This window comes from Limanda limanda, chromosome 7 (assembly GCF_963576545.1).
Source record: "Limanda limanda chromosome 7, fLimLim1.1, whole genome shotgun sequence".
NCBI lineage: Eukaryota > Metazoa > Chordata > Actinopteri > Pleuronectiformes > Pleuronectidae > Limanda > Limanda limanda.
This window is the reverse complement of record NC_083642.1, coordinates 27,670,450-27,686,471: the sequence shown is the minus strand read 5'-3', so window position 1 is coordinate 27,686,471 and position 16,022 is coordinate 27,670,450. Positions and strand designations below refer to the sequence as shown.

The window sequence follows — 16,022 nt, the reverse complement described above, 5'->3', positions numbered from 1 at the left end:
CTTACGGCCATACAACCCTGAGCACGCCCGATCTCGTCTGATCTCGGAAGCTAAGCAGGGTCGGGCTTGGTTAGTACTTGGATGGGAGACTGCCTGGGAATACCAGGTGCTGTAAGCTTTTTCGAATTTGCTTTGCAACCAGCAGAGGGAACGGTTGCTGCTGCTTTAAAGGAGAAACATCTTGGAAAGAGCAGGACAGACTAACCATCAAAGAAAACAAGGATATGGAACCCTGACATTATTACTGATGGAAATGCTTGATAATTGTCATGATTTGATGATGGTGGTGGTGGTTCACATGTATAAATAAGGTATTGTGGGTTGAGTCTTTCGCTTACGGCCATACCACCCTGAGCACGCCCGATCTCGTCTGATCTCGGAAGCTAAGCAGGGTCGGGCTTGGTTAGTACTTGGATGGGAGACCGCCTGGGAATAACAGGTTCTGTAAGCTTTTTCGAATTTGCTTTGCAACCAGCAGAGGGAACGGTTGCTGCTGCTTTAAAGGAGAAACATCTTGGAAAGAGCAGGAAAGACTCACCATCAAAGAAAACAAGGATATGGAACCCTGACATTATTACTGATGGAAATGATTGATAATTGTCATGCTTTGATGATGGTGGTGGTGGTTCACATGTATAAATAAGGTATTGTGGTTTGAGTCTTTCGCTTACGGCCATACCACCCTGAGCACGCCCGATCTCGTCTGATCTCCGAAGCTAAGCAGGGTCGGGCTTGGTTAGTACTTGGATGGGAGACCGCCTGGGAATACCAGGTGCTGTAAGCTTTTTCGAATTTGCTTTGCAACCAGCAGAGGGAACGGTTGCTGCTGCTTTAAAGGAGAAACATCTTGGAAAGAGCAGGAAAGACTCACCATCAAAGAAAACAAGGATATGGAACCCTGACATTACACTGCATGAAAAGAAGCGTTTGTGTCAATCTGTGTCGCAGAGAAGTGTTGGCACATCCTTCGGTTAACGACTTTCACACGTATCTGCAGGCAGCAAAGGAAACGCTCAGGGTTCCTGCAGTTGTCAAGCCTGTGAGCTGTTGAGATTTGACCCCCCCTGCTCCAACTCCTAGAGGACGCTTTCACATGCAAATGACAATGCTCTGAGCTTCACAAATGCAAATCAGTTTCCCTGAGAGCAGATAACACCAATATGTAAGAGGCACCAACAAACTATCTGGCTGAGTAAACCAGGCTTAAAATAAATATTAAACCTGAAATTTTAAATTGTTCTTAAGTAAGTAAGTGTGCTATAATGAATTATATTGTATACCACGAACAAAGGTCAATGCAGTCAAAAGAAATGAAACAATGCACTTTATTTCAAATTTTTATTGTCATCCAATCCTAAATCTCAACAACTGTACAGAGTGGCATGATTACAGTCACTTTTTCAATTGTGCTGGTTAAATGCACAGAGGAAGTGTAAACCACACCTCTTCCAGCAAATAAATGATGCTGGGTATGATGCTGTGTCCTGTAAGCTCCAAACTTCTACTGGCTTTCCATAAAAATATCTGTCCTCCCAAAATACTGGCATCAAATTCACATGTCAATGGCAAACTAAGCTGTTCCATGAATTATAAATGGTACCTTTTCACCACTACTTTCAAAATTGCTATGAAACATTCATTGATTTAATGATTTATTTTTTCAGTGTAATATTTAATCCCCCATGGACTGCACAGTGACAAAACACAGCAGCCGGCTGTTTGGATACAACATACATCTCCACTCAGTTTGATTATTATTTTAAATATAAAGGAGACACAATATAGAGCTTAAATTCCTTCATAATTTGAACTTCAATTGTCTAATTGTTGTTATTAAACTTTCTCAGTATTCCATTAAAACAGTCAACACTTTTATCCAAAGCGACTTACGATAAGTGCATTCAACTATAAGGTTACGAACACAGAACAGCGTGAATCATGTGTGTAAATGTACTAAACACCGCTGCTCACGTCACCCGCTCGCGTCATCAGCTGATGGACTCGTCCAATCAGAGCCTCGTAAACGCCGTGCAGCAGCGTCGAGTGTCCCGCAGACAGGAAGCGGGTCGTGTTTAGCTTGTCCCGTACGAGTGACTCTGTCTTCGGGGTAAATAACTTGCTGAAGTCGACACGACACTGTTCCCTGGAGGAGAAGATGAGTGCGTGTGGAGGCAGAGCCGCGGGCCCGGTGTGGACGAGTCGAGGCGGAGAAGACGGAAGCACAGTCCCTGAGTTACGGTGAGCTAGAGACGCCATGCTAACCACTAAGCTAACCCTACATCTGAAAGCATGTCCGCCACTCTTTGGGATAGCGAGAAAGTTGCTAAAATACGAATACAGCATCGAGTGCTGGAGCAGATCTAGTGCATGTGTAAATATGTATGAATTACTTAGATGTAACAGTTTGTTCTCGTTAAGTTTTTTCATCAACGTGACTTTTTTCTGTATGTTTTCACAGCCTCAGCCCCCCCCCCCCTCCACACACACACACACAAACAAAGAGGCGTTAGGCTGAGACGCTGAAAGTCCGGATTTAAAGTGCAGAAAATTAAGCCATTGAATGTAAGTAACTGTTTTTGAATTGTTTTGGTGTTTATTTGCTGTGGATCTTCCAACGGTGATGCAGCGCGGCTATTTCCGTTTATTAATAATAAAGTCATGTTACATGTGTTGTTTTCCAGCTGCCTGTCCATGACGTACAAAGACACACTATGAGCCAGTATGATCCGACCAGACCTTACATCAGCATTGAGGAGTTGTCGGAGAAGAAAGAGGGTAAGGTTATATTCATTAAATAATTTTCCAGTTACATGTAAAGGTGTATGTTGTAATTGAACTGTGCTAATTTTACTGAATGTGTTTACAGCTGATTGAAGCGGGACAGATGACATGGATCCATCCTTCCACAGCCAGGAGCGCACCGACCTGTGTCCCACACTTCATATAAGACTGGAAGCTACACTGATCTCACAGCTACACACCACAGACGTCTACACACTGGAGAAGAGTCCCACAAAGAAGTCATGACCCAGAGGCTGCAGAGAAACATTTCAAGCCTCATCTGAGTTTTTGTACAATATTTTTGCTGTATGTAAATAAAGCTTTCACTCCACATATACCTTGTTCACATTTGTTCCCTGTACAATATGTTCACCTATAACATCAAGCATCACATGAATGTTTAGTTTTAATTAACTGCAGTGCTTTTGGTAAAGGCTTACTTATAAATAATAATAAATATTAATATATACATTTTTATTATAAATATTGTGTGGGAGGGGCTTACCCCACGTGCGGAATGCTGTGACCCCACGTGTGCACTGCAATGACCCATAAGGTGACCAATAGCAACACTTCTACCAACCAATCACGAGTGACATTAGTTTCAAGGGTCTGTGGTTTCCTCCAATGGTGAGTAGAGAGAGGTTCTAGCCAGCGGCTGGACTCCGATTCATATGCTAATTAGATCACACGTCGCGATCGGTCCGCGAGGCTCAGCGAGCCCCCCCGCGGCTCTCTCCTTTGTTCTCCAAATCCCCCTTAAGGTCCGCAAACGCCGATAGACCCACCTTGTCTTCACTGGCGAACGCCGAGGTAACATCATGGAAACAGTTGGTTACAGCAGGGGATTAGGCCTGTCCGTAGAGGTTCACTGTGACAATAATACTGCTTTTCGTCTAGTGTTATTACTGATGGAAATGATTGATAATTGTCATGATTTGATGATGGTGGTGGTGGTTCACATGTATAAATAAGGTATTGTGGTTTGAGTCTTTCGCTTACGGCCATACCACCCTGAGCACGCCCGATCTCGTCAGATCTCGGAAGCTAAGCAGGGTCGGGCCTGGTTAGCACTTGGATGGGAGACCGCCTGGGAATACCAGGTGCTGTAAGCTTTTTCGAATTTGCTTTGCAACCAGCAGAGGGAACGGTTGCTGCTGCTTTAAAGGAGAAACATCTTGGAAAGAGCAGGACAGACTAACCATCAAAGAAAACAAGGATATGGAACCCTGACATTATTACTGATGGAAATGCTTGATAATTGTCATGATTTGATGATGGTGGTGGTGGTTCACATGTATAAATAAGGTATTGTGGGTTGAGTCTTTCGCTTACGGCCATACCACCCTGAGCACGCCCGATCTCGTCTGATCTCGGAAGCTAAGCAGGGTCGGGCTTGGTTAGTACTTGGATGGGAGACCGCCTGGGAATACCAGGTGCTGTAAGCTTTTTCGAATTTGCTTTGCAACCAGCAGAGGGAACGGTTGCTGCTGCTTTAAAGGAGAAACATCTTGGAAAGAGCAGGAAAGACTCACCATCAAAGAAAACAAGGAAATGGAACCCTGACATTATTACTGATGGAAATGATTAATAATTGTCATGCTTTGATGATGGTGGTGGTGGTTCACATGTATAAATAAGGTATTGTGGTTTGAGTCTTTCGCTTACGGCCATACCACCCTGAGCACGCCCGATCTCGTCTGATCTCCGAAGCTAAGCAGGGTCGGGCTTGGTTAGTACTTGGATGGGAGACCGCCTGGGAATACCAGGTGCTGTAAGCTTTTTCGAATTTGCTTTGCAACCAGCAGAGGGAACGGTTGCTGCTGCTTTAAAGGAGAAACATCTTGGAAAGAGCAGGAAAGACTCACCATCAAAGAAAACAAGGATATGGAACCCTGACATTACACTGCATGAAAAGAAGCGTTTGTGTCAATCTGTGTCGCAGAGAAGTGTTGGCACATCCTTCGGTTAACGACTTTCACACGTATCTGCAGGCAGCAAAGGAAACGCTCAGGGTTCCTGCAGTTGTCAAGCCTGTGAGCTGTTGAGATTTGACCCCCCCTGCTCCAACTCCTAGAGGACGCTTTCACATGCAAATGACAATGCTCTGAGCTTCACAAATGCAAATCAGTTTCCCTGAGAGCAGATAACACCAATATGTAAGAGGCACCAACAAACTATCTGGCTGAGTAAACCAGGCTTAAAATAAATATTAAACCTGAAATTTTAAATTGTTCTTAAGTAAGTAAGTGTGCTATAATGAATTATATTGTATACCACGAACAAAGGTCAATGCAGTCAAAAGAAATGAAACAATGCACTTTATTTCAAATTTTTATTGTCATCCAATCCTAAATCTCAACAACTGTACAGAGTGGCATGATTACAGTCACTTTTTCAATTGTGCTGGTTAAATGCACAGAGGAAGTGTAAACCACACCTCTTCCAGCAAATAAATGATGCTGGGTATGATGCTGTGTCCTGTAAGCTCCAAACTTCTACTGGCTTTCCATAAAAATATCTGTCCTCCCAAAATACTGGCATCAAATTCACATGTCAATGGCAAACTAAGCTGTTCCATGAATTATAAATGGTACCTTTTCACCACTACTTTCAAAATTGCTATGAAACATTCATTGATTTAATGATTTATTTTTTCAGTGTAATATTTAATCCCCCATGGACTGCACAGTGACAAAACACAGCAGCCGGCTGTTTGGATACAACATACATCTCCACTCAGTTTGATTATTATTTTAAATATAAAGGAGACACAATATAGAGCTTAAATTCCTTCATAATTTGAACTTCAATTGTCTAATTGTTGTTATTAAACTTTCTCAGTATTCCATTAAAACAGTCAACACTTTTATCCAAAGCGACTTACGATAAGTGCATTCAACTATAAGGTTACGAACACAGAACAGCGTGAATCATGTGTGTAAATGTACTAAACACCGCTGCTCACGTCACCCGCTCGCGTCATCAGCTGATGGACTCGTCCAATCAGAGCCTCGTAAACGCCGTGCAGCAGCGTCGAGTGTCCCGCAGACAGGAAGCGGGTCGTGTTTAGCTTGTCCCGTACGAGTGACTCTGTCTTCGGGGTAAATAACTTGCTGAAGTCGACACGACACTGTTCCCTGGAGGAGAAGATGAGTGCGTGTGGAGGCAGAGCCGCGGGCCCGGTGTGGACGAGTCGAGGCGGAGAAGACGGAAGCACAGTCCCTGAGTTACGGTGAGCTAGAGACGCCATGCTAACCACTAAGCTAACCCTACATCTGAAAGCATGTCCGCCACTCTTTGGGATAGCGAGAAAGTTGCTAAAATACGAATACAGCATCGAGTGCTGGAGCAGATCTAGTGCATGTGTAAATATGTATGAATTACTTAGATGTAACAGTTTGTTCTCGTTAAGTTTTTTCATCAACGTGACTTTTTTCTGTATGTTTTCACAGCCTCAGCCCCCCCCCCCCTCCACACACACACACACACACACAAACAAAGAGGCGTTAGGCTGAGACGCTGAAAGTCCGGATTTAAAGTGCAGAAAATTAAGCCATTGAATGTAAGTAACTGTTTTTGAATTGTTTTGGTGTTTATTTGCTGTGGATCTTCCAACGGTGATGCAGCGCGGCTATTTCCGTTTATTAATAATAAAGTCATGTTACATGTGTTGTTTTCCAGCTGCCTGTCCATGACGTACAAAGACACACTATGAGCCAGTATGATCCGACCAGACCTTACATCAGCATTGAGGAGTTGTCGGAGAAGAAAGAGGGTAAGGTTATATTCATTAAATAATTTTCCAGTTACATGTAAAGGTGTATGTTGTAATTGAACTGTGCTAATTTTACTGAATGTGTTTACAGCTGATTGAAGCGGGACAGATGACATGGATCCATCCTTCCACAGCCAGGAGCGCACCGACCTGTGTCCCACACTTCATATAAGACTGGAAGCTACACTGATCTCACAGCTACACACCACAGACGTCTACACACTGGAGAAGAGTCCCACAAAGAAGTCATGACCCAGAGGCTGCAGAGAAACATTTCAAGCCTCATCTGAGTTTTTGTACAATATTTTTGCTGTATGTAAATAAAGCTTTCACTCCACATATACCTTGTTCACATTTGTTCCCTGTACAATATGTTCACCTATAACATCAAGCATCACATGAATGTTTAGTTTTAATTAACTGCAGTGCTTTTGGTAAAGGCTTACTTATAAATAATAATAAATATTAATATATACATTTTTATTATAAATATTGTGTGGGAGGGGCTTACCCCACGTGCGGAATGCTGTGACCCCACGTGTGCACTGCAATGACCCATAAGGTGACCAATAGCAACACTTCTACCAACCAATCACGAGTGACATTAGTTTCAAGGGTCTGTGGTTTCCTCCAATGGTGAGTAGAGAGAGGTTCTAGCCAGCGGCTGGACTCCGATTCATATGCTAATTAGATCACACGTCGCGATCGGTCCGCGAGGCTCAGCGAGCCCCCCCGCGGCTCTCTCCTTTGTTCTCCAAATCCCCCTTAAGGTCCGCAAACGCCGATAGACCCACCTTGTCTTCACTGGCGAACGCCGAGGTAACATCATGGAAACAGTTGGTTACAGCAGGGGATTAGGCCTGTCCGTAGAGGTTCACTGTGACAATAATACTGCTTTTCGTCTAGTGTTATTACTGATGGAAATGATTGATAATTGTCATGATTTGATGATGGTGGTGGTGGTTCACATGTATAAATAAGGTATTGTGGTTTGAGTCTTTCGCTTACGGCCATACCACCCTGAGCACGCCCGATCTCGTCAGATCTCGGAAGCTAAGCAGGGTCGGGCCTGGTTAGCACTTGGATGGGAGACCGCCTGGGAATACCAGGTGCTGTAAGCTTTTTCGAATTTGCTTTGCAACCAGCAGAGGGAACGGTTGCTGCTGCTTTAAAGGAGAAACATCTTGGAAAGAGCAGGACAGACTAACCATCAAAGAAAACAAGGATATGGAACCCTGACATTATTACTGATGGAAATGCTTGATAATTGTCATGATTTGATGATGGTGGTGGTGGTTCACATGTATAAATAAGGTATTGTGGGTTGAGTCTTTCGCTTACGGCCATACCACCCTGAGCACGCCCGATCTCGTCTGATCTCGGCAGCTAAGCAGGGTCGGGCTTGGTTAGTACTTGGATGGGAGACCGCCTGGGAATACCAGGTGCTGTAAGCTTTTTCGAATTTGCTTTGCAACCAGCAGAGGGAACGGTTGCTGCTGCTTTAAAGGAGAAACATCTTGGAAAGAGCAGGAAAGACTCACCATCAAAGAAAACAAGGATATGGAACCCTGACATTATTACTGATGGAAATGATTGATAATTGTCATGCTTTGATGATGGTGGTTCACATGTATAAATAAGGTATTGTGGTTTGAGTCTTTCGCTTACGGCCATACCACCCTGAGCACGCCCGATCTCGTCTGATCTCGGAAGCTAAGCAGGGTCGGGCTTGGTTAGTACTTGGATGGGAGACCGCCTGGGAATACCAGGTGCTGTAAGCTTTTTCGAATTTGCTTTGCAACCAGCAGAGAGAACGGTTGCTGCTGCTTTAAAGGAGAAACATCTTGGAAAGAGCAGGAAAGACTCACCATCAAAGAAAACAAGGATATGGAACCCTGACATTATTACTGATGGAAATGATTGATAATTGTCATGATTTGATGATGGTGGTGGTGGTTCACATGTATAAATAAGGTATTGTGGTTTGAGTCTTTCGCTTACGGCCATACCACCCTGAGCACGCCCGATCTCGTCTGATCTCGGAAGCTAAGCAGGGTCGGGCTTGGTTAGTACTTGGATGGGAGACTGCCTGGGAATACCAGGTGCTGTAAGCTTTTTCGAATTTGCTTTGCAACCAGCAGAGAGAACGGTTGCTGCTGCTTTAAAGGAGAAACATCTTGGAAAGAGCAGGAAAGACCCACCATCAAAGAAAACAAGGATATGGAACCCTGACATTATTACTCATGGAAATGGTTGATAATTGTCATGATTTGATGATGGAAGTGGTGGTTCACATGTATAAATAAGGTATTGTGGGTTGAGTCTTTCGCTTACGGCCATACAACCCTGAGCACGCCCGATCTCGTCTGATCTCGGAAGCTAAGCAGGGTCGGGCTTGGTTAGTACTTGGATGGGAGACTGCCTGGGAATACCAGGTGCTGTAAGCTTTTTCGAATTTGCTTTGCAACCAGCAGAGGGAACGGTTGCTGCTGCTTTAAAGGAGAAACATCTTGGAAAGAGCAGGAAAGACCCACCATCAAAGAAAACAAGGATATGGATCCCTGACATTATTACTCATGGAAATGGTTGATAATTGTCATGATTTGATGATGGTAGTGGTGGTTCACATGTATAAATAAGGTATTGTGGGTTGAGTCTTTCGCTTACGGCCATACAACCCTGAGCACGCCCGATCTCGTCTGATCTCGGAACCTAAGCAGGGTCGGGCTTGGTTAGTACTTGGATGGGAGACTGCCTGGGAATACCAGGTGCTGTAAGCTTTTTCGAATTTGCTTTGCAACCAGCAGAGGGAACGGTTGCTGCTGCTTTAAAGGAGAAACATCTTGGAAAGAGCAGGACAGACTAACCATCAAAGAAAACAAGGATATGGAACCCTGACATTATTTCTGATGGAAATGGTTGATAATTGTCATGATTTGATGATGGTGGTGGTGGTTCACATGTATAAATAAGGTATTGTGGGTTGAGTCTTTCGCTTACGGCCATACAACCATGAGCACGCCCGATCTCGTCTGTTCTCGGAACCTAAGCAGGGTCGGGCTTGGTTAGTACTTGGATGGGAGACCGCCTTTGAATACCAGGTGCTGTAAGCTTTTTCGAATTTGCTTTGCAACCAGCAGAGGGAACGGTTGCTGCTGCTTTAAAGGAGAAACATCTTGGAAAGAGCAGGACAGACTAACCATCAAAGAAAACAAGGATATGGAACCCTGACATTATTACTGATGGAAATGGTTGATAATTGTCATGATTTGATGATGGTGGTGGTGGTTCACATGTACAAATAAGGTATTGTGGTTTGAGTCTTTCGCTTACGGCCATACCACCCTGAGCACGCCCGATCTCGTCTGATCTCGGAAGCTAAGCAGGGTCGGGCTTGGTTAGTACTTGGATGGGAGACTGCCTGGGAATACCAGGTGCTGTAAGCTTTTTCGAATTTGCTTTGCAACCAGCAGAGGGAACGGTTGCTGCTGCTTTAAAGGAGAAACATCTTGGAAAGAGCAGGACAGACTAACCATCAAAGAAAACAAGGATATGGAACCCTGACATTATTACTGATGGAAATGGTTGATAATTGTCATGATTTGATGATGGTGGTGGTGGTTCACATGTACAAATAAGGTATTGTGGGTTGAGCCTTTCGCTTACGGCCATACCACCCTGAGCACGCCCGATCTCGTCTGATCTCGGAAGCTAAGCAGGGTCGGGCTTGGTTAGTACTTGGATGGGAGACCGCCTGGGAATACCAGGTGCTGTTAGCTTTTTCGAATTTGCTTTGCAACCAGCAGAGGGAACGGTTGCTGCTGCTTTAAAGGAGAAACATCTTGGAAAGAGCAGGAAAGACTCACCATCAAAGAAAACAAGGATATGGAACCCTGACATTATTACTGATGGAAATGATTGCTAATTGTCATGATTTGATGATGGTGGTGGTGGTTCACATGTATAAATAAGGTGTTGTGGGTTGAATCTTTCGCTTACGGCCATACCACCCTGAGCACGCCCGATCTCGTCTGATCTCGGAAGCTAAGCAGGGTCGGGCTTGGTTAGTACTTGGATGGGAGACCGCCTGGGAATACCAGGTGCTGTTAGCTTTTTCGAATTTGCTTTGCAACCAGCAGAGGGAACGGTTGCTGCTGCTTTAAAGGAGAAACATCTTGGAAAGAGCAGGAAAGACTCACCATCAAAGAAAACAAGGATATGGAACCCTGACATTATTACTGATGGAAATGATTGATAATTGTCATGATTTGATGATGGTGGTGGTGGTTCACATGTATAAATAAGGTATTGTGGGTTGAGTCTTACGCTTACGGCCATACAACCCTGAGCACGCCCGATCTCGTCTGATCTCGGAAGCTAAGCAGGGTCGGGCTTGGTTAGTACTTGGATGGGAGACTGCCTGGGAATACCAGGTGCTGTAAGCTTTTTCGAATTTGCTTTGCAACCAGCAGAGGGAACGGTTGCTGCTGCTTTAAAGGAGAAACATCTTGGAAAGAGCAGGAAAGACCCACCATCAAAGAAAACAAGGATATGGAACCCTGACATTATTACTGATGGAAATGATTGATAATTGTCATGATTTGATGATGGTGGTGGTGGTTCACATGTATAAATAAGGTATTGTGGTTTGAGTCTTTCGCTTACGGCCATACCACCCTGAGCACGCCCGATCTTGTCTGATCTCTGAAGCTAAGCAGGGTCGGGCTTGGTTAGTACTTGGATGGGAGACCGCCTGGGAATACCAGGTGCTGTAAGCTTTTTCGAATTTGCTTTGCAACCAGCAGAGGGATCGGTTGCTGCTGCTTTAAAGGAGAAACATCTTGGAAAGAGCAGGAAAGACTCACCATCAAAAAAAACAAGGATATGGAACCCTGACATTATTACTGATGGAAATGATTGATAATTGTCATGATTTGATGATGGTGGTGGTGGTTCACATGTATAAATAAGGTATTGTGGTTTGAGTCTTTCGCTTACGGCCATACCACCCTGAGCACGCCCGATCTCGTCTGATCTCGGAAGCTAAGCAGGGTCGGGCTTGGTTAGTACTTGGATGGGAGACCGCCTGGGAATACCAGGTGCTGTAAGCTTTTTCGAATTTGCTTTGCAACCAGCAGAGGGAACGGTTGCTGCTGCTTTAAAGGAGAAACATTTTGGAAAGAGCAGGAAAGACTCACCATCAAAGAAAACAAGGATATGGAACCCTGACATTATTACTGATGGAAATGCTTGATAATTGTCATGATTTGATGATGGTGGTGGTGGTTCACATGTATAAATAAGGTATTGTGGGTTGAGTCTTTCGCTTACGGCCATACCACCCTGAGCACGCCCGATTTCGTCTGATCTCGGAAGCTAAGCAGGGTCGGGCTTGGTTAGTTCTTGAATGGGAGACCGCCTGAGAATACCAGGTGCTGGAAGCTTTTTAAGAATTTGCTTTGCAACCAGCAGAGGGAACGGTTGCTGCTGCTTTAAAGGAGAAACATCTTGGAAAGAGCAGGAAAGACTCACCATCAAAGAAAACAAGGATATGGAACCCTGACATTATTACTGATGGAAATGCTTGATAATTGTCATGATTTGATGATGGTGGTGGTGGTTCACATGTATAAATAAGGTATTGTGGGTTGAGTCTTTCGCTTACGGCCATACCACCCTGAGCACGCCCGATCTCGTCTGATCTCGGAAGCTAAGCAGGGTCGGGCTTGGTTAGTACTTGGATGGGAGACCGCCTGGGAATACCAGGTGCTGTAAGCTTTTTCGAATTTGCTTTGCAACCAGCAGAGGGAACGGTTGCTGCTGCTTTAAAGGAGAAACATCTTGGAAAGAGCAGGAAAGACTCACCATCAAAGAAAAAAAGGATAGGGAACCCTGACATTATTACTGATGGAAATGCTTGATAATTGTCATGATTTGATGATGGTGGTGGTGGTTCACATGTATAAATAAGGTATTGTGGGTTGAGTCTTTCGCTTACGGCCATACCACCCTAAGCACGCCCGATCTCGTCTGATCTCGGAAGCTAAGCAGGGTTGGGCTTGGTAAGTACTTGGATGGGAGACCGCCTGGGAATACCAGGTGCTGTAAGCTTTTTCGAATTTGCTTTGCAACCAGCAGAGGGAACGGTTGCTGCTGCTTTAAAGGAGAAACATCTTGGAAAGAGCAGGAAAGACTCACCATCAAAGAAAACAAGGATATGGAACCCTGACATTATTACTGATGGAAATCATTGATAATTGTCATGATTTGATGATGGTGGTGGTGGTTCACATGTATAAATAAGGTATTGTGGGTTGAGTCTATCGCTTACGGCCATACCACCCTGAGCACGCCCGATCTCGTCTGATCTCGGAAGCTAAGCAGGGTCGGGCTTGGTTAGTACTTGGATGGGAGACCGCCTGGGAATACCAGGTGCTGTAAGCTTTTTCGAATTTGCTTTGCAACCAGCAGAGGGATCGGTTGCTGCTGCTTTAAAGGAGAAACATCTTGGAAAGAGCAGGAAAGACTCACCATAAAAAAAAACAAGGATATGGAACCCTGACATTATTACTGATGGAAATGATTGATAATTGTCATGATTTGATGATGGTGGTGGTGGTTCACATGTATAAATAAGGTATTGTGGTTTGAGTCTTTCGCTTACGGCCATACCACCCTGAGCACGCCCGATCTCGTCTGATCTCGGAAGCTAAGCAGGGTCGGGCTTGGTTAGTACTTGGATGTGAGACCGCCTGGGAATACCAGGTGCTGTAAGCTTTTTCGAATTTGCTTTGCAACCAGCAGAGGGAACGGTTGCTGCTGCTTTAAAGGAGAAACATCTTGGAAAGAGCAGGAAAGACTCACCATCAAAGAAAACAAGGATATGGAACCCTGACATTATTACTGATGGAAATGCTTGATAATTGTCATGATTTGATGATGGTGGTGGTGGTTCACATGTATAAATAAGGTATTGTGGGTTGAGTCTTTCGCTTACGGCCATACCACCCTGAGCACGCCCGATCTCGTCTGATCTCGGAAGCTAAGCAGGGTCGGGCTTGGTTAGTACTTGGATGGGAGACCGCCTGGGAATACCAGGTGCTGTAAGCTTTTTCGAATTTGCTTTGCAACCAGCAGAGGGAACGGTTGCTGCTGCTTTAAAGGAGAAACATCTTGGAAAGAGCAGGAAAGACTCACCATCAAAGAAAAAAAGGATAGGGAACCCTGACATTATTACTGATGGAAATGCTTGATAATTGTCATGATTTGATGATGGTGGTTGTGGTTCACATGTATAAATAAGGTATTGTGGGTTGAGTCTTTCGCTTACGGCCATACCACCCTGAGCACGCCCGATTTCGTCTGATCTCGGAAGCTAAGCAGGGTCGGGCTTGGTTAGTTCTTGAATGGGAGACCGCCTGAGAATACCAGGTGCTGGAAGCTTTTTAAGAATTTGCTTTGCAACCAGCAGAGGGAACGGTTGCTGCTGCTTTAAAGGAGAAACATCTTGGAAAGAGCAGGAAAGACTCACCATCAAAGAAAACAAGGATATGGAACCCTGACATTATTACTGATGGAAATGCTTGATAATTGTCATGATTTGATGATGGTGGTGGTGGTTCACATGTATAAATAAGGTATTGTGGGTTGAGTCTTTCGCTTACGGCCATACCACCCTGAGCATGCCCGATCTCGTCTGATCTCGGAAGCTAAGCAGGGTTGGGCCTGGTAAGTACTTGGATGGGAGACCGCCTGGGAATACCAGGTGCTGTAAGCTTTTTCGAATTTGCTTTGCAACCAGCAGAGGGAACGGTTGCTGCTGCTTTAAAGGAGAAACATCTTGGAAAGAGCAGGAAAGACTCACCATCAAAGAAAACAAGGATATGGAACCCTGACATTATTACTGATGGAAATGCTTGACAATTGTCATGATTTGATGATGGTGGTGGTGGTTCACATGTATAAATAAGGTATTGTGGGTTGAGTCTTTCGCTTACGGCCATACCACCCTGAGCACGCCCGATCTCGTCTGATCTCGGAAGCTAAGCAGGGTCGGGCTTGGTTAGTACTTGGATGGGAGACCGCCTGGGAATACCAGGTGCTGTAAGCTTTTTCGAATTTGCTTTGCAACCAGCAGAGGGAACGGTTGCTGCTGCTTTAAAGGAGAAACATCTTGGAAAGAGCAGGAAAGACTCACCATCAAAGAAAAAAAGGATAGGGAACCCTGACATTATTACTGATGGAAATGCTTGATAATTGTCATGATTTGATGATGGTGGTGGTGGTTCACATGTATAAATAAGGTATTGTGGGTTGAGTCTTTCGCTTACGGCCATACCACCCTGAGCACGCCCGATCTCGTCTGATCTCGGAAGCTAAGCAGGGTCGGGCTTGGTTAGTACTTGGATGGGAGACCGCCTGGGAATACCAGGTGCTGTAAGCTTTTTCGAATTTGCTTTGCAACCAGCAGAGGGAACGGTTGCTGCTGCTTTAAAGGAGAAACATCTTGGAAAGAGCAGGAAAGACTCACCATCAAAGAAAACAAGGATATGGAACCCTGACATTATTACTGATGGAAATGATTGATAATTGTCATGATTTGATGATGGTGGTGGTGGTTCACATGTATAAATAAGGTATTGTGGGTTGAGTCTTTCGCTTACGGCCATACCACCCTGAGCACGCCCGATCTCGTCTGATCTCGGAAGCTAAGCAGGGTCGGGCTTGGTTAGTACTTGGATGGGAGACCGCCTGGGAATACCAGGTGCTGTAAGCTTTTTCGAATTTGCTTTGCAACCAGCAGAGGGAACGGTTGCTGCTGCTTTAAAGGAGAAACATCTTGGAAAGAGCAGGAAAGACTCACCATCAAAGAAAAAAAGGATAGGGAACCCTGACATTATTACTGATGGAAATGCTTGATAATTGTCATGATTTGATGATGGTGGTTGTGGTTCACATGTATAAATAAGGTATTGTGGGTTGAGTCTTTCGCTTACGGCCATACCACCCTGAGCACGCCCGATTTCGTCTGATCTCGGAAGCTAAGCAGGGTCGGGCTTGGTTAGTTCTTGAATGGGAGACCGCCTGAGAATACCAGGTGCTGGAAGCTTTTTAAGAATTTGCTTTGCAACCAGCAGAGGGAACGGTTGCTGCTGCTTTAAAGGAGAAACATCTTGGAAAGAGCAGGAAAGACTCACCATCAAAGAAAACAAGGATATGGAACCCTGACATTATTACTGATGGAAATGCTTGATAATTGTCATGATTTGATGATGGTGGTGGTGGTTCACATGTATAAATAAGGTATTGTGGGTTGAGTCTTTCGCTTACGGCCATACCACCCTGAGCACGCCCGATCTCGTCTGATCTCGGAAGCTAAGCAGGGTCGGGCTTGGTTAGTACTTGGATGGGAGACCGCCTGGGAATACCAGGTGCTGTAAGCTTTTTCGAATTTGCTTTGCAA

The 16,022-nt window shown here is 44.7% G+C and overlaps 2 long non-coding RNA genes, 31 other non-coding genes and 1 pseudogene across 33 annotated transcripts in view; all 34 read left to right on the top strand.

Moving 5' to 3' along the window:
* LOC133007248 (5S ribosomal RNA) overlaps window positions 1–118 on the top strand; it is a 119-nt gene extending 1 nt beyond the window's left edge. Inside the window, exon 1 of the ribosomal RNA XR_009679734.1 lies at window positions 1–118. This exon is cut by the window's left edge and continues 1 nt beyond it. This is a non-coding gene — a ribosomal RNA (5S ribosomal RNA).
* A 214-nt stretch (window positions 119–332) lies between these two features.
* On the top strand, window positions 333–451 carry LOC133007141 (5S ribosomal RNA). The gene has a single exon (XR_009679632.1). It is a non-coding gene; the product is annotated as a 5S ribosomal RNA (ribosomal RNA).
* A 214-nt stretch (window positions 452–665) lies between these two features.
* On the top strand, window positions 666–784 carry LOC133006780 (5S ribosomal RNA). Its single transcript, XR_009679291.1, has one exon. It is a non-coding gene; the product is annotated as a 5S ribosomal RNA (ribosomal RNA).
* Window positions 785–1,822: 1,038 nt separating this feature from the next.
* On the top strand, window positions 1,823–3,116 carry LOC133005342 (uncharacterized). The gene is made up of 3 exons (XR_009678365.1): window positions 1,823–2,562; window positions 2,682–2,775; window positions 2,867–3,116. It is a non-coding gene; the product is annotated as an uncharacterized LOC133005342 (long non-coding RNA).
* Window positions 3,117–3,777: 661 nt separating this feature from the next.
* LOC133006364 (5S ribosomal RNA) lies at window positions 3,778–3,896 on the top strand. Its single transcript, XR_009678898.1, has one exon. It is a non-coding gene; the product is annotated as a 5S ribosomal RNA (ribosomal RNA).
* A 214-nt stretch (window positions 3,897–4,110) lies between these two features.
* Window positions 4,111–4,229, top strand: LOC133005909 (5S ribosomal RNA). The gene has a single exon (XR_009678473.1). It is a non-coding gene; the product is annotated as a 5S ribosomal RNA (ribosomal RNA).
* A 214-nt stretch (window positions 4,230–4,443) lies between these two features.
* LOC133006778 (5S ribosomal RNA) lies at window positions 4,444–4,562 on the top strand. Its single transcript, XR_009679289.1, has one exon. It is a non-coding gene; the product is annotated as a 5S ribosomal RNA (ribosomal RNA).
* A 1,044-nt stretch (window positions 4,563–5,606) lies between these two features.
* LOC133005333 (uncharacterized) lies at window positions 5,607–6,900 on the top strand. The gene is made up of 3 exons (XR_009678364.1): window positions 5,607–6,346; window positions 6,466–6,559; window positions 6,651–6,900. It is a non-coding gene; the product is annotated as an uncharacterized LOC133005333 (long non-coding RNA).
* A 661-nt stretch (window positions 6,901–7,561) lies between these two features.
* On the top strand, window positions 7,562–7,680 carry LOC133006363 (5S ribosomal RNA). The gene has a single exon (XR_009678897.1). It is a non-coding gene; the product is annotated as a 5S ribosomal RNA (ribosomal RNA).
* Window positions 7,681–7,894: 214 nt separating this feature from the next.
* LOC133006006 (5S ribosomal RNA) lies at window positions 7,895–8,013 on the top strand. The gene has a single exon (XR_009678564.1). It is a non-coding gene; the product is annotated as a 5S ribosomal RNA (ribosomal RNA).
* Window positions 8,014–8,221: 208 nt separating this feature from the next.
* Window positions 8,222–8,340, top strand: LOC133005908 (5S ribosomal RNA). The gene has a single exon (XR_009678472.1). It is a non-coding gene; the product is annotated as a 5S ribosomal RNA (ribosomal RNA).
* A 214-nt stretch (window positions 8,341–8,554) lies between these two features.
* LOC133006152 (5S ribosomal RNA) lies at window positions 8,555–8,673 on the top strand. Its single transcript, XR_009678700.1, has one exon. It is a non-coding gene; the product is annotated as a 5S ribosomal RNA (ribosomal RNA).
* A 214-nt stretch (window positions 8,674–8,887) lies between these two features.
* Window positions 8,888–9,006, top strand: LOC133007247 (5S ribosomal RNA). Its single transcript, XR_009679733.1, has one exon. It is a non-coding gene; the product is annotated as a 5S ribosomal RNA (ribosomal RNA).
* Window positions 9,007–9,220: 214 nt separating this feature from the next.
* Window positions 9,221–9,339, top strand: LOC133007686 (5S ribosomal RNA). Its single transcript, XR_009680143.1, has one exon. It is a non-coding gene; the product is annotated as a 5S ribosomal RNA (ribosomal RNA).
* Window positions 9,340–9,553: 214 nt separating this feature from the next.
* LOC133007843 (5S ribosomal RNA) lies at window positions 9,554–9,672 on the top strand (annotated as a pseudogene).
* A 214-nt stretch (window positions 9,673–9,886) lies between these two features.
* On the top strand, window positions 9,887–10,005 carry LOC133006151 (5S ribosomal RNA). The gene has a single exon (XR_009678699.1). It is a non-coding gene; the product is annotated as a 5S ribosomal RNA (ribosomal RNA).
* A 214-nt stretch (window positions 10,006–10,219) lies between these two features.
* On the top strand, window positions 10,220–10,338 carry LOC133006102 (5S ribosomal RNA). The gene has a single exon (XR_009678654.1). It is a non-coding gene; the product is annotated as a 5S ribosomal RNA (ribosomal RNA).
* Window positions 10,339–10,552: 214 nt separating this feature from the next.
* On the top strand, window positions 10,553–10,671 carry LOC133006101 (5S ribosomal RNA). Its single transcript, XR_009678653.1, has one exon. It is a non-coding gene; the product is annotated as a 5S ribosomal RNA (ribosomal RNA).
* Window positions 10,672–10,885: 214 nt separating this feature from the next.
* Window positions 10,886–11,004, top strand: LOC133007246 (5S ribosomal RNA). The gene has a single exon (XR_009679732.1). It is a non-coding gene; the product is annotated as a 5S ribosomal RNA (ribosomal RNA).
* Window positions 11,005–11,218: 214 nt separating this feature from the next.
* Window positions 11,219–11,337, top strand: LOC133007236 (5S ribosomal RNA). The gene has a single exon (XR_009679722.1). It is a non-coding gene; the product is annotated as a 5S ribosomal RNA (ribosomal RNA).
* Window positions 11,338–11,551: 214 nt separating this feature from the next.
* LOC133005907 (5S ribosomal RNA) lies at window positions 11,552–11,670 on the top strand. The gene has a single exon (XR_009678471.1). It is a non-coding gene; the product is annotated as a 5S ribosomal RNA (ribosomal RNA).
* Window positions 11,671–11,884: 214 nt separating this feature from the next.
* On the top strand, window positions 11,885–12,003 carry LOC133007703 (5S ribosomal RNA). Its single transcript, XR_009680159.1, has one exon. It is a non-coding gene; the product is annotated as a 5S ribosomal RNA (ribosomal RNA).
* A 215-nt stretch (window positions 12,004–12,218) lies between these two features.
* Window positions 12,219–12,337, top strand: LOC133005906 (5S ribosomal RNA). Its single transcript, XR_009678470.1, has one exon. It is a non-coding gene; the product is annotated as a 5S ribosomal RNA (ribosomal RNA).
* Window positions 12,338–12,551: 214 nt separating this feature from the next.
* On the top strand, window positions 12,552–12,670 carry LOC133006615 (5S ribosomal RNA). Its single transcript, XR_009679136.1, has one exon. It is a non-coding gene; the product is annotated as a 5S ribosomal RNA (ribosomal RNA).
* Window positions 12,671–12,884: 214 nt separating this feature from the next.
* Window positions 12,885–13,003, top strand: LOC133005905 (5S ribosomal RNA). Its single transcript, XR_009678469.1, has one exon. It is a non-coding gene; the product is annotated as a 5S ribosomal RNA (ribosomal RNA).
* Window positions 13,004–13,217: 214 nt separating this feature from the next.
* On the top strand, window positions 13,218–13,336 carry LOC133006890 (5S ribosomal RNA). Its single transcript, XR_009679395.1, has one exon. It is a non-coding gene; the product is annotated as a 5S ribosomal RNA (ribosomal RNA).
* Window positions 13,337–13,550: 214 nt separating this feature from the next.
* Window positions 13,551–13,669, top strand: LOC133005903 (5S ribosomal RNA). The gene has a single exon (XR_009678467.1). It is a non-coding gene; the product is annotated as a 5S ribosomal RNA (ribosomal RNA).
* Window positions 13,670–13,883: 214 nt separating this feature from the next.
* On the top strand, window positions 13,884–14,002 carry LOC133007702 (5S ribosomal RNA). Its single transcript, XR_009680158.1, has one exon. It is a non-coding gene; the product is annotated as a 5S ribosomal RNA (ribosomal RNA).
* Window positions 14,003–14,217: 215 nt separating this feature from the next.
* LOC133005960 (5S ribosomal RNA) lies at window positions 14,218–14,336 on the top strand. The gene has a single exon (XR_009678522.1). It is a non-coding gene; the product is annotated as a 5S ribosomal RNA (ribosomal RNA).
* Window positions 14,337–14,550: 214 nt separating this feature from the next.
* LOC133005902 (5S ribosomal RNA) lies at window positions 14,551–14,669 on the top strand. Its single transcript, XR_009678466.1, has one exon. It is a non-coding gene; the product is annotated as a 5S ribosomal RNA (ribosomal RNA).
* Window positions 14,670–14,883: 214 nt separating this feature from the next.
* LOC133005901 (5S ribosomal RNA) lies at window positions 14,884–15,002 on the top strand. Its single transcript, XR_009678465.1, has one exon. It is a non-coding gene; the product is annotated as a 5S ribosomal RNA (ribosomal RNA).
* Window positions 15,003–15,216: 214 nt separating this feature from the next.
* On the top strand, window positions 15,217–15,335 carry LOC133005900 (5S ribosomal RNA). The gene has a single exon (XR_009678464.1). It is a non-coding gene; the product is annotated as a 5S ribosomal RNA (ribosomal RNA).
* A 214-nt stretch (window positions 15,336–15,549) lies between these two features.
* Window positions 15,550–15,668, top strand: LOC133007701 (5S ribosomal RNA). The gene has a single exon (XR_009680157.1). It is a non-coding gene; the product is annotated as a 5S ribosomal RNA (ribosomal RNA).
* A 215-nt stretch (window positions 15,669–15,883) lies between these two features.
* LOC133005899 (5S ribosomal RNA) lies at window positions 15,884–16,002 on the top strand. The gene has a single exon (XR_009678463.1). It is a non-coding gene; the product is annotated as a 5S ribosomal RNA (ribosomal RNA).
* Window positions 16,003–16,022: the final 20 nt, after the last annotated feature.